Source organism: Papilio machaon, chromosome 2, assembly GCF_912999745.1.
Source record: "Papilio machaon chromosome 2, ilPapMach1.1, whole genome shotgun sequence".
NCBI lineage: Eukaryota > Metazoa > Arthropoda > Insecta > Lepidoptera > Papilionidae > Papilio > Papilio machaon.
In genome coordinates this window covers 4195960-4210910 of record NC_059987.1, presented here as the reverse complement: position 1 = coordinate 4210910, position 14951 = coordinate 4195960, and positions in this window count along the sequence as shown.

Sequence of the window (14951 nt, the reverse complement as noted above, 5' to 3'; positions counted from 1 at the left end):
TTAGAAAGGTCAGATTTTAACAAAATAAGAAAAATTCTACAACGAAACAAAAAAAAAAATATTGTGTTGTATTTTGTTTTTCAAATAGTTTTTCGTTTAGTAATCAGAGCACACGTACAATGGAGACAAATTGCTTTCCTTACATTCGCAATGCGTTTTACATTGGTAATGGCTGAACTATAAATTCGTACCGGCCTCGCCGCCGCCGCCGCTATTCGTTTCACTTACAGTTTCAAAGCTCTCCACTGGAACTTTAAAACAGAAATATTGTGAACTACACACTCGTGTATCAAGTGTACTCACCAGGGTAGAATAACTAACTTAACCTCTGTAGATAATTCTAGATAACAAAAGTTAATCATATTGTTTTTATGATTTATTACCCTACCAAGTTTATAGTAACAAAGTCTCAAAAATTCAGAAAAAATAAGAAGTTAAACGTTTTAAATTATCTTCATGCCTTACATGTCATTAAGATTCACATGGGAACTTGTAGATAAAAATATCGCAGCATTTTGTATAATTGACACATTCACTTTGCTCGTCGTGTTATCTCAGGTGTGAGCTTAAAACAAAAAGTTAAAACAAACGCCGCCTTAAGAGAAGTGAAATAATGAATCAGTGTTTGAACATTTGCGAAACCACTTATTCTATTAAGTGTTTACACGGAGGCCGTGAGGAGCTTGAAGATTAACATAACAAAAACAGGCTGCGAGTTACAGAGGGCACGATAAAGCCTGCAGTCGAGATCCGTACGGCGACCGGCGCGCGCGCACCTCACATGCATCTATACCTATATTTTACGAAAAACTATAACGCTCGACTTCAATAAAAATGTTAATTTAAATTAATAGTTATGTTTACGGAAGTGAATAAAAACAAACCTTTTAAAACGATAACAAAATGAAATTATCGATTTTATTCCCATCCCTTGTGCTCCTTTCGATTTCGTTATCATCATATGCAGAGTTTTTAATTAGAGAAAAGGTTAGAAAAAGAAATACCGTGATAAAAATAAACAAGAACCCACCGACGTGTTATTATAATAACTCTTTATTTAAAAATGTCGACTCTTTGAGACGCATTGTGGCGGCATCTAAATACATTTTTACTGGAAAAATTTCTAGTGTGCATAATAAACGACGTGCGGGAAAATACACGAGGAATGTATTCAAAGTGTTCGTAAGGCGTGTGTTAAAAGGTGATATAGAGGAGTTGAGTGAGTTGTTGAATTTCGAGACGAGGACGAGTAATGCATCGAGTCGTGCGTTTATTATCGCTGAAGGGGTGCGGTGGAAGAAATGTGCCGGCTCACAAGGCTGGGCGGCTCTACTGTTCGGCGGTGACAGTTTTGTATCGCCGCTGAAATTGATTACAGATCCAGTGCCCTCCTCTCTCCAAAGAGTACGTCGAGTAAAAGCTCTTATAAAAGGTACTTATTTAACCTGATAATTATTGCTCATATAACTTCTATATTCATTGTTGCTTGAAAGTAATTACTGTTATCAGTTGACTTTTAGATCCTTTTAAATTAATTTGTTAAAAGATTTTGGGCACATTTTTATGATGTCTTTTCTTTATTTTTATTAGTTACAACTACAAATATATACAAAAGTCATTTATTTGTCAGTTTGAGTAAGATCACTTATCAGAAGATTATAAAAGATATATTGAGACTTTATTTTAGAACTCGGAATATATATTTAAATATTCACCCTTAGGTCGGTAGATGTGTATAAAGCGGGCGGTGTGAATAATTTCCGTGTGATTTTACGGTGATGTACCGGCGGCCTTTTATCTCAAAGATGATTATCGGGTGTGAATTGTTTTGGGCCAAACGTGGACTGCAGTTGTAAAGTCTAGGAGCTAGGAAAGTTTTATACAATGGAGGTGATCATAGTTATAAGTTTTACATTACTTAGTTGTATACTACCACTGAAAAATATTACAACTGGACTCTACCTGTTTATTATAATAATATTAATAGAAAATTTTACTAATACAATAAATGCGAAAGTTAGGATGAATGTGTGTTACAAGGCATCTCCAGAACGGCTGCATGGATCTCGCTGAAGTTTGGCACACATGTAGAACATAGTCTGTAAGAACTCATAAGTAGTTACTTACCAATTTTTTTTTTATTTGGCGCGGACGTAGTCTCGGGCAAAAGCTAGTATATTATAAATCAAATGAATAATTTGAGCAAAATTGCCTCAATCACATTTATTTATTTCAATCACCCTCTATTTGAAAAATATTTACGTTGGTTACTCAACTAAAATCCAACTCTTGTATCGTAACTTCCTAGAAGAATAATAAACTTTTTAGTGTAAAGGTTATATGTCATATGTTTTAAATGTTTCAATAATAGTGATTAGGTATATTATAATTTTCTTTTGAATAGAAAAATCCACTATTTATTGTTATCTTAATTTTATACATTTCAAATAGCATATCCAGAACATCGTAATTCATTTATCGTGGTTACAACTAAATTATGAATACAAAGTCCCACTCTGCAGTCGAATGTGTTCGAAGAAGCGACTCGTGGGCGGAGGCGAACCGTGAGAAAACAAATCCCCAAATTGTGTGGTTGAGATTCGACCTAACAGGAAATATTCTGAATAATAATCTGGTTACAATATTTATAAATAGGAAAGGGTGTCTAGTATCTACTCGTGAGTAACAATTCCAAGACTTGATCTGATGAACGCCATTTAAACTTTTTAAAAACAGAATTATGTATATATTAAGTACATGAAATGCTAAAATTGATGGTTACAAAATTACGCAAAGGACGATAAAGCTTATGCGTTCGTTATGGTTCCAACTACGACAGTTAATCTTTTTTTCTGAAAAATATTGCAAGATTTACGATAAAGATCTAAATCAAAGACTCATGTTGTTAGAGCTATTTACACTCATTGTTCAGCAGGTAGTCAACAAAACCTAGAAATGTTTCAACTGTTCTTGATTGTTTGGTAGAAACGTTTTATAGTTGAAAAGATTAGTGAAATGAAATACAACTAATGATTTCAAATCATAGTTTTAAATGTACAAAAATGAATACTTTATGTGGAATTCGTGCGTAAGACCGTTAATATAATAAATCTGACGATAAGCTACTGGGTTATCGCAGTAGGTTTTTGTAACATTTCACACCAGAAACATCACTCATTATTTTTAATGAAATAAATAAAGATTACATAAATAGTGTGAAGCGTTAAGGTGTTACCAATATTAGGTAAGACAAGATACCGGTTCGATTATAGGAGATAAAGCTTTAAGAAGATTTATTGTAATGAAGACAACGCCAGCGGGAGATAAAAACAAACGGCCTAGCCGCCGGCCGCCGGAACAAGGATCTGATGTTTCGGGATGTGTCGGCCGAGCCAGTGTGTCGGACTCGGCCGGACCACCGGCGACGCGGAGGACTGCGCGCGACAAATTTATTGACACTCTTTCAATTAAAGCCATTGTTGCCGTGAACAGGCACACCGCTCACAACACGATAACTCGCAGCATGAATCTGTAATGCGACCAGATATCGCTGTCGACCGTCGACCGCCGACCGCCGCCCGCTCTATCCCGTAAAAGGAGATTTATTAAAACTATTTGGAAACTGATTCGATCGAGACCAAACGATTTGACATTTAGATAAGAGGTAAAATTTATTTTTCCCTCGCTTACGTCGCCCCATCAGAGTGACAATGGAATAAAAAGGTTATAAAACGCGACGGTTGCCGCTCGCCCACGTCCCGCGGGTGTTGTGGAACCTTCGCATGGCGGCGCAGGCCCGGGCGGCGCAGGCCGGGCGGCGCGGGACTGGCCGCAGATAAAATGCGACCACTGCGTTATTACGAGCCGCCGATACTCGCGAGCACGTGTAAATTTCTATGTGAGAACACGGCAGATAAGCCGACGAGCGTGGGTGTGGAGAAAATGCATGGCGCCGAAGCGGCCTCGGGCATTTTCACCGCTCACCGGTACTAGTCTCTTTTACAATAAAAAAAAAGAAGCAAAATCTTTTGTAAATTCCGATGCATACATGATGTAGCAAAGATAAGTATTACGAATTTTATAATGTTAATTGATGTCGTTATTTATATAAACACGTTTCAATATTATTAAAATTATGCTGTGTGTTTTATAAATAAAATAGGTTTTTATATAATGAAACCTTCTAAAAACTAGTTGGAATTTATAACAAAAGCTATTGATATATTAATAACGATTCAGATAGTAATAAATGTAATCAATCAACACTTTTTTTTAATTTGTAGTAATTATTTGAAAACCACAATACAACGTTCTTTCGTTTAAGAGTTGTGATATAATTCCATGTGACAATTTTAGTATGTATTAGGTAGTGACCGAGGGCTGTCGGGAAATATGTAAATTGCTAGTAATACAGAAGCGTTTTTAGATTTGTTCTAAAACGATGTTTTGTAAAAACTTTAGTAGTTTATAAAAAGGCGAATTTTATACTCACTACAACAGATTTTATATGTCACTTATTTTTTTAAATCATAAAGTTAAAATTAATTATTATTTAAAATAACTTGTATCGCGCAAAATACGCGCTTTTCGTGGAGTTGCGGAAAACTGAGCCCCTACTACTAAATAACTTGTATGTAATAGTTACAAGGACAATGAAATACAAAAAGAGTAACCATGACGTTATATATCAAGTTAAAAATATAAAAATAAATTTAGCTTTCTATAACAGAACAGTTAGTAATTTGATTGATTGCCTAAACTGTATTGAAGACGTTTTCTTCTTTCATTTAGTTTTCTTCCTGTCGACTGAAGGTAAAATTTCTAATATAAAATGTTCCACATTTACGAGAGCTTATAATCGAATAATCGATTTGTATAGCCAATAACCATTTTCTCGATATAAGGTGAGAACTTGTAAAAATTCAATGCCTCCTCTAGAGTCCGGCGAATCGAATGTTGACCTAATTTACATATCTCCATTGTACCGAACCTGTTTTCATAAAATTTAACAACAGCCTCCGTATGTCCTGCGCGCCTGTACCCTGCTTTATGTCCGTCCTCAGATCGAGTTAGGGTTATTGCTATAATTCAGTTTTATGAAACCCCTTTCAGGTAACAAAGTGTATATTCGAAAAGTTTCAAATAACCTACGTAACCTTACTCAATGGTGTGGTTATGACGCGTAAATTTTACTATCAAATTACATTTCTAATGATATTTTAGGAATCTAATTCCTTTGTCTATTGTTTGGTTGAAATTATACGATATTGTAACTATTGTTTAATGTCTATTGAGACCACCTTTGATTCGAAAATGAATATTATATTACATCATTCATATTAAGGTTCAGACAAATTGATTTTTTTTTACCTGAGTTGCATAAAACTAAACACGACTAAACATTCTTTTGCTAAAGTTTAATAAATTTTTATGTCAGTTTCTATTTTATAAAAATTGTTTAAAATGAAAAATGCTCGAATTCCTTTATTGTGCTGATTCAATTATCAAGCGATTTAAACTTTGTTTAGCAAGTTCAGTAACATAAACTTAATAAGGATTAGCTTATAAATATGACCAACCTTAACAAAAACAAAACAAAACCAACTTTCGTGACAGAAGTAAATAACTGTCAAGATAATCGTTCCCTTACAAAAAAAAAAAACAAGGGTTTGAATGTTCTACGCTAAACCTCCTTTTATTTGTCATCTAGCTACGAAATGTTATGCTATAGGACGATGAGAAATTCTTAACAACGTTTTATAGCTTCAATAACGAAGTTTACGACGTTCCTTGTTGTACGCTGCACGTGTTAAAAGTATAACAGCATCGCAGGCCTCGTAAATTAAAATTAAATTAAATAGCGGCCAGTTCGATCAATAAAAGGAATGCCTTTAGTTATTTAAGTAACTATTTAATTCAACTATTAATATAGTTGTATGTGATTGTTATTGGAATTGAACATGTAATTAAATATCCACACTATATTAGGGATTTGCTGTGAATATTATCGAATAAGAGCATCAAAAAGATTTCCGTGGTCTAAAATTGTACATTATAATAAAACAAGCCAAAGAAACCCTTGTATAATTTTATACGTGAACTTCGACATCGTTTCGGCGTCGTTAAAATGTAAAAAGAGAATTCGAGATACTTGAGTTTTTGTTGAGAATTAGATGGTCCGTCGTTACGTAGTAAGGTCTCTTTAACCTCTTACTTTCGAACAAAATGACAGAAGGGGGCTGCGGTGATCGTAAAGTGGCGGAGAAGCGGCGCGGCGGAGAGGCGTCGCGGTGCGGGGTTTCTGTGTCATAAAGCCGTCACTCGCTCGCCGCTCCCGAATTGAATTGGATAGCGCGCACTGTTTCCAACTGCCTCATTTCCATTAAGTACCTTCACGTAAACCTCGTGGAACCGTTCAAGGCAATTACATATACCCGCATCATATTTTGTGTGCGTATAAAAACACAGTGTAAATAAACGTGAAAACAATATTTTTGCCGGGCGATCGACTCCCACAATGTCTGAGCGCCCGCATGTCGTAAAGATTTAGTAGTTTATGAAGTAGGGGTGGCTTGTAATTATCTGCAAAGAAATCTTATTGTAATTAATCTTCTACCAAAATAAGGTTGGTAATAATCTCGATTGTTAAGCGATAGTATGGTGTAGTCGAATGGGGTAAACAGAGTGTACTGATGCCCATTAAACGTCGAACTGGCCATAAATCTGATTATTTGTAAACAGTACTATTACAAGCGAGTTGGCATAAAGAATAAATATTGTAAAAAAATTATTTTCTTAAATTGAGTACTTAAACAAAAGCGAACTGGTTTTCGGTTCTAATACAATCTTATACTTCCTTGAAGCAAACACTTTATTTGTATCTTGTGATGTTATCGTTTGGGCGTTATAGCGGCTTAGGGCGGGAAGAATGAGGGTGGCTTTGTGCTTGCGCTAAAATTTACTGCTGGGTAATATATTCCGCGCAGGCAGGTGGTATCTTCGTGGTCAGAATTGCGACAGTCGAGCGACGCTACGTTTAGCGATTGTTAGTTTAATTTTTTTCTTATTTCATTGTTAGCAATAAGTTTAACTGAACTAGGGTAAGAAAATAGAATTGGACGAAGAATTTTGAAACATTTTAACGTTGCGATGAGCTTGCTGTAATTCCAATAAAAGTTGTTTTATGACTTTTTATATCTTTTTATCAAAGCCATGTCTGATATACAATTACGTCCAACGAATTTAAAGTGGAAGGTCTTTTGAGTTTTAAAGTTACGACTTTCATCCATAAAAATTATTCATCGTTTTACTCATTAGTTGGGTCTAAACGCCAAAAGAATGTAACTTAAACAACTTTGTTAGCAAATTTGTTAAGTTATTTATAAATTTGTTGCGAAGCTACAATTTGTTACTACTGTGTATCAGAATATTAAGAGATCTATAATAAAAACGCTAATTAACTACAAAATATAAATGGAACATAACTGTTATAAAAAGTAACAAAAAAAATATTATCGAACCTTTGTCTTTTTATTTGACACAATGGAATGTCGGAGTTTATTATTTATACCATTTTTGTTTGTACCGGGGTGAGTTGGTATTTCTCGGAGCAGGTAAGTTATTCAAATTCCCTTTGTTTTATCTCTGATGATTGACACGCTTTCTAGGCATAGATAATATCAGTAAAATGGCGATCACGGCTGTATTAAAAAGGGTGTTTAGAGAACTATGAAATATTATTATTAAGTGGTTAGTTAGCTGGTTTCTGATCACGTTAACATTTTGTGTACATTCCAAATTTTTATCGAATTAAGAATCTTCAAGTAGAGACAACGATCACAACAGTGAATTTAGGAAATTATAATTATGCTCGATAATTTATGAACTAACCCGTGATATAAATATTTGTTTATCTTTTGATAATTGTTAAAAAAAACCTAATGAACAAAATGATTATATTGTAAAGTAGCACTTATACCTACCGTTTCTGTTTGAACGTCGATTTGATTTACGCCTTTATGTATTGTTGATAATTAATGATTTATTTTTGACAGCTGACGCTATGGCAAGCCTTCGTGCACCATTAATCATGTGAAGCCATTCACAACACTACCTTTTCATATTAGTTTGTTGATATCGATCGACTTCTTTTAAATACGTAAATAATAATGTAATTATGTGAAGATTAAAATTTTTGATAGCGTATTAAAAAGAAGCTCATGTTCAATTTAGTCAAAATGGTTCAATCAAATTGATTTATGTTAACATTATCTATTTAACGACTAGTCTTCTGCAAAAGAAGCTTAATCAGATTCAAAAAATCTCTTGTTGTTACGTCAAGCAGTATTGCGCAGTTATATAATTGTTTAAGGAATAGATGTAACGACATCATGAAAACAATACTCAACTGTTTTAAGTCCGTTAAAAGTTATAATTGACGCCTCCTTATTAGTCCTACAAAAGTGGTATTAATTATATCACAAACTAAGTTACTGTTACTTACGTATTCAGTTTTTTGGTGAAACATCCTTAGTGACACCTTTTAGCGTGGCAGTTAAAGGAAGAAAAAATTTATTAACTAGTTCAAAAAAGAACTTTTAGAATAATAAGACAAGTTCAGTACATTTCCATTTAAATAACTCATTTTGTAATTTATATCGTTTGTCGTGGAAATGATCTTAGAATAGTAAATATAATATCGCAAATTCATTGTGATTAGACAAGAAGTAGGCGGAAAGTGCTTCTCAATTTAGACCAAATAAAGGCCTCTAAAGATTTAAACATCATGAACTGTCCAATATAATTGTACTATAACCTATTAAGGGAAATATCGTGAGATTTGTAAGACAATTCCTCACAATTTTGTCGTAACAATGACTTTAAAATATAATTTTGACGATTGGTTTATGAGCCCAAAATCTCTGTATGAATCATATTGACATCTCTGTTATTATCTTTGACAAAATAGAGATAAAAATATGGTTTAAACGGAGATTTTGGTCTCAGAAACTCACGGTGAGATCTGTAAAAATATATTGTATATTTAGAGCTTAAAACATACATCATATTTTAATAATACTGTAGTGTTTGTAACTATGCAATAGATACAATACACTGTCTCATGTACCACACCGGAAGGGACAGCTGTCAACGAGAGTAGTTGATTGACGAACGCGGTATGAAGCGGACGTGCGCCAGCGCTCCAGTGTGGTAGTGGTGAGCCAGTGTTTGTCCCAAATCATCTTTAGGGAATGGTCCTACAAATACCATTCATTATGAGTATTCGAACACTAAATCATTTCATGTTATTACCAATGCGTCATTAGTATCGAAAAAAGTACGTAACGATGTTTTAAACGATGACACCCACTTACAGTGCCGGCATAAATTTATCGATCACAATGATGCGGGGGCAAGAAAAATTATCATAGACTTCAATGACGTAATCGACATATACTAGTTATTGTTTGAAACCGGAACTAATAACTCGTCTCTGCTTCGCCCAAATGATACGTTACTTGAAAGAAGTTTCTGACGGTGAAATGATTTAAATACTTTCGTCAGATTTATTATTAACATTATTAGGTGATATAAAAAAATAAGCCTTAAGTATATGTTCCAATATTCATGATCAGCTTGTAGACTTGAAGTTTTATAGGTTTTGTCATAACCTTCCTTAAAATTCATTGGGTTTGAGTGCCATTTTTATAGGCGGTAAATGTTTACAACATCTGCGGGCAATTTCAGACTAAAGTATACGCAAATGCAAAACCACATTAAACTTAGACACAGCTCTATAATTGCCTTAATTACGCTAAAAAACACGACAGAAAAAGGGGAAGCTTAACTTGAAGCAATTTAAATGAAGCAAAATACTTAATTGGTTGAAAGGCTTTGTGTAACGAACTATTGTAGCTGTCGCAACCAGAGGCTTGTTTAGTCAAATGTAGGAAGTTCTCTTTGTAAATAATATAAGTTGGAAGTGAGCCTAAGGGCTGGCTTTCGCCGGGCCGTGTTTACGTGTAGAGACGCGATGTTGACAGTGGCGCCACGGTAGCGCACCACTCGTACCTCTTGACACTCGACAAACATATGACAGGTTTTAGTGAAATAGAAATTCGAAGAGAAACCTCTCATTGCTATAACTGTTTTGCATATTTTAATATTCAATCTCCGTCTTGTACCTTACTACTTGTATTAGTGTGTAGTACCTTTTTAACATTACTTATATTAATCTTGATACTTATATTTAATTTGTGAAATTTCGAAGATGTTTACAAAGATAAAAATGACAAAAAAATTCCCGTGTACATTTTTTTTCTATCAATCACTTAACCGTTCTTTTTGTATGTAGTTGTGCTGAGTATATCCCAATACTTTGTAATATTTTATCGTAGTACACGACTTTGTGGATAATTAGAACCCGCTGACCTCAACGTGAACAAGATTCCACTTTATTCTGACGCTGATATCAATTGTCAATATATTAATTAATCAATTTACTTTAATGTTAACTTATTATCGAAAAAAAACCTTTATTTTTAATAATATAAATTAATTATTGAATTACATTTTGACAGATTTGGAAACAAACACTCCACAAGCTAAGGTTTTTGAATATATAATCTAAATTACTACGAGTACTGAAAATATAACGAAAACACATAATAGCTTTAATGAATAATGAAAAACGATTGTATTCCAACGTCGCAGCCGGTTTATATACCTATACAAATTGTATAGCTAACTGCGGTGCGGCGACCGGACGCATGGAACGGCCTTGTGCCCGTGAAATGCCAACAAGGCCTTAATATTTCGTACATACACTAAGAATACATAGTATGATGTACAAACAATTGAAGTTTTATTACTTAGTTCCTTCCTCCTATTAATTCTCGGCCGTATTATTTTATCTAACTAAGAATAATTAAGCCATTTAATTTGTCGATTAAAGCTTTTTTGATATTATATTGTTGAATTACATAAAGAATATAGCATAAATAAATGAATGTTGTACTTAACCATAAAAACTTAAACAGTGTTTCAATTACAGTAACTTTTTTATCGCACGCTGTAATTAGACATTGCCAGAAATCATGATTATGCGTAGGGAACAGTTTCGGTAATACATATTATGAGTGATATAGTGTTTTATAACCACGTTGACGTCCATAATATTAATCATCGGCGGCCAAAGGGTTAAAACACGTGTGTAACTAAACATTGTCGTAAGTTGGCCATTGAGACGATATGAGCACGTATTGGCCTAAGACGTCTGAACATCGAGGTGACCGAGTTTGATAAGGTTACAGAGAGTGCAATAGAATTACGGTCGATCGACAGACCGCACAATCTACTCGCAAACACTTCGAACCCTTTGTCAATAATAGGATTTAAGAACGTCTTGCGGTATTCAGAGAAATAGTCTATTCTATAAACATGGTAGTTTTATAAGCCACTAAGAATGCTTTATTGATAATATTACATTATTTAATTGATTTATATTTAAAATGTGGTATTAAAATGAAATATATACTCGTATAAGCGATACATTTTTATGATTACGTTTTAGATTCTTGTTTGTTTCTTTTATACCACTTTCGTTTTTCGAATCTTGTTAATTTAAAAGTCATCTCTATTTCCACATATACATACTATTTGGTGACAGGAACAGTTTGGTGACCAGCTAAAATTATAAAACTTGAATAATAGCGGATAGGGTTTTCTATTGCTACTGAAAGTATTACTAGTCTAGTTAATCATAACTGCTTATAAAACCTAATACAATATTATTTTTATTACAGCACGTGTCAGTTTTGCCACTTTCTAAACTCTCGGTAACATAAAATATTTTAATTGCTAAAAAATGTGCAGCATACGCGAAACACCCACTTACAGTTTGTCCTCCTGTAACCTAACAACTTAACAAGAGTAACTAGCGTTAACTTACATACTTAACATGAGTTTATTTCATGAAGTAAGTTACTAACAAAATTAAAACAAAGTTTCAGTTGCAATTTGTTTTGAGTTGTGAATTCTTACAACTTTACATGAATAAATGGAATCTTTATACTAAAACTAGTCATAATAATTATTGAAGGTTTTATCACTTTTTATTTTAGTAGTTACTCAGTTATTAAAGTAAAAATCAAATGGAAAAGGGGTAATTTAATTTTACCACTTTTCAAAGGAGTTAAATCAATTGCGAGACGAGAAAGATTTAAATTTTGCTCGTAATCTGATAACATTAACACCTAACCGGATTGAGAATCGATATTTTATAATAAAATAGCCACGACCCCGATTCAGAGATAACGAATAAATGTTGCTAACACATTTTAAATTCTAAATTAATTTTATAAAAAGTTTCAATAAGTTAACTTTGTACTGGTTAAAAAATAAAACTATAAAATAAATAATAACGTTGCTGACAGAGAATCAAGCAGCCGAGAGAATTGAAATAAATAAAAAAAAACGTTCAAAGCTGCGCGTAAAATGAGAACTACGTTCTTTCCTTTTATCAATTTTTGCGTGTTTATCAAAATTATCGCTGAATCCACTTAAAGGTTCAGATATCCTAACAAGGTGTAAATTAGCTCAATTTAGTGTAAAACAGCCTGAGGGGAATCAACACTTATTCAAATAGGGGTCCCGACATCAACAAAAACAACAAAAGTAATGAACCTTTTTAATAGGAAGTGGAATTCTTTGAATTAATTAAGATGTAACGTATTTTCAACGTTATCATATTCTTTATACCAACCCTTTTAGAATGTTAATTATTGAAAGTTGACTACAGTTAGAATAAATTTTGTACTCTAGTATAAAATAGAAAAAGAATATAGCAAAACGATGTAGCTAATAACAACAACGTTGCCGAACAAACAATAAACTACAAATCAAGAAATTGATAATCGTTAAAATTATTAAGTTGTTGTAAGGAGGCTGACGAGAATTCATGAATTAATTTGTATAAAAGGCTTGTTGTAATACGAAGGGTGACGATTGATGATTCAAATATAAATGAACAAAAGATTTAAATCAGAAAAGGTTAAACAAACCATTATGAAAATCTTTTGAGCGTGATTGAAAGCATTGCCGGGTATATTTTAAAGGCTATTACCTGTAGAAGATATTAAGTTTAAAGCTTGATGCGGTGTACGGTTAACAGCTTGTTGGAGTTCGCAGTCGATCACTGGTCCGCCCACGCCTCCTGGTGGCGCCAAATGCCAGACACGCGCCGGCCACTCCGCGGCGCCCATTATATTGGCCCGTTAATTAATTTCTTTTATTTCGTCACTCGCAATGGCCGTGGATTATATGTTCTTTTGATTAATAGCGACATTGTCTGAATTCTTGACTTCTTTTTGTCTTCGTTTAATGTGTTGAATTTATGGACAAGTTTTCGTAATGTTCCTAACGATTAAGGTTTAATTCACGTGCGTTTAAATGTTACAAAAGGTAGGTTTCCTTTTAAAATTATTACAGATATACATTTTAAAGATTTAGTGAGAATATTCGTACACATTTTTGGTAGCGAGTTAAGAAATTAAATCGCAATTTATATAAAATTGTATTGAATATATTTTAAGGAAAAATACTTTTATGGACTTGTTACGTTGTTGAAAAAAAAACATAAGCACGAAAACTTGTAAGAACATTGTTATGTTATTTTCTTCTAACTAAAAAGTAGAGCTGTGTGCTTATGCGGATTGTATTCATGCAATCATGATGAGGAGCGTTATAAATTGTAAAAAGGCGCTGCTTTTGAGAAAACGATTTCATGAAATACTCTACAATACGCTTTCAGGGCTTTGTGTTGAGATCTGGAGGGTTTATTCGCTGTCTTGACAAGATTTATATTCAGTCGTATATACTTTAACGTTGGCTGTATTAAAAATACATTTTCATTTCCATTAGATCTGTTTTTGTATTCAGACCTTTCACTAAAATTCAATTGTCGTGTTACATTTAGCCTAAAGTTATCACAAGACTACCTGAATTTAGACTAATTTAACAGCTTAAAAGATACCATGAACATTTGCCAAACATGCACTAGCCGTTGGGTTTGAAACGATTGTGTTTGTTTCTATTGGAACTACGATACTTCTATTGTTGGTAGTTCATTTTGTTTTGAATAATCGACATAACATAACGTCTTCCGAATGGCAATACCGGGCTATTTGTCAAGCCAATAAAATTAGTCTGTGAGCAAAAACATTGGCAGTTGTTGCTGCCAATGGTACAGATTATTGCAGCAATTTCTTGACGTGACTTACATTTTGTTAAACCGTAATTTTTTTTTCTTTTAATGGAAAAAGAAGTTTAACATTTATTACTACAAGCACAAACAATGATTTTTATTTACTAACTATAACTCCCAAGAAATCTATAACTTAAATAAATACTGAAAAGAATATGAATTTACTTAAATAATTATTTTACTTAAATAAATTTGTTTCAGCTCTTTGTTATTTAAAATCCATTTCCATTAAGCAAAAATGATTACGTCATTTGCTTTTTCCTTTAAATGTAATTAAAATAAAAAAAGTTTTCGACAGTATTTAACTGCGAGAGAGGTTTTGCTTCGAAAATAGGAAGTAGTTTAACAAAGAGCCCTGGAACAATTTTTTACCCTCGAGAGAACACACAGACGATAATTTAGTTGGGTCCGTTCATTTAAATTAAACAGCTAACGCGCTTAGAGAAACTAAGTACAAGTCGGACAGAGCTTTAATTGGTTGTTCGCGTTAGTTTCTCACCCTGTGTGTTTTCATTTGTAAACAGAAATAAAATTGGTCCGTTGTTGTACTGTTATCTTATATATTCCGCTTGATTACGACGGTTAGTAATGACTTAATACAATGCTTTCACGGAAATTGTACAACATCGAGGCACCGCATGGTCATTAGGGCTATGTCGTCAAACTTGAATTTTAATCAGAAACCTTC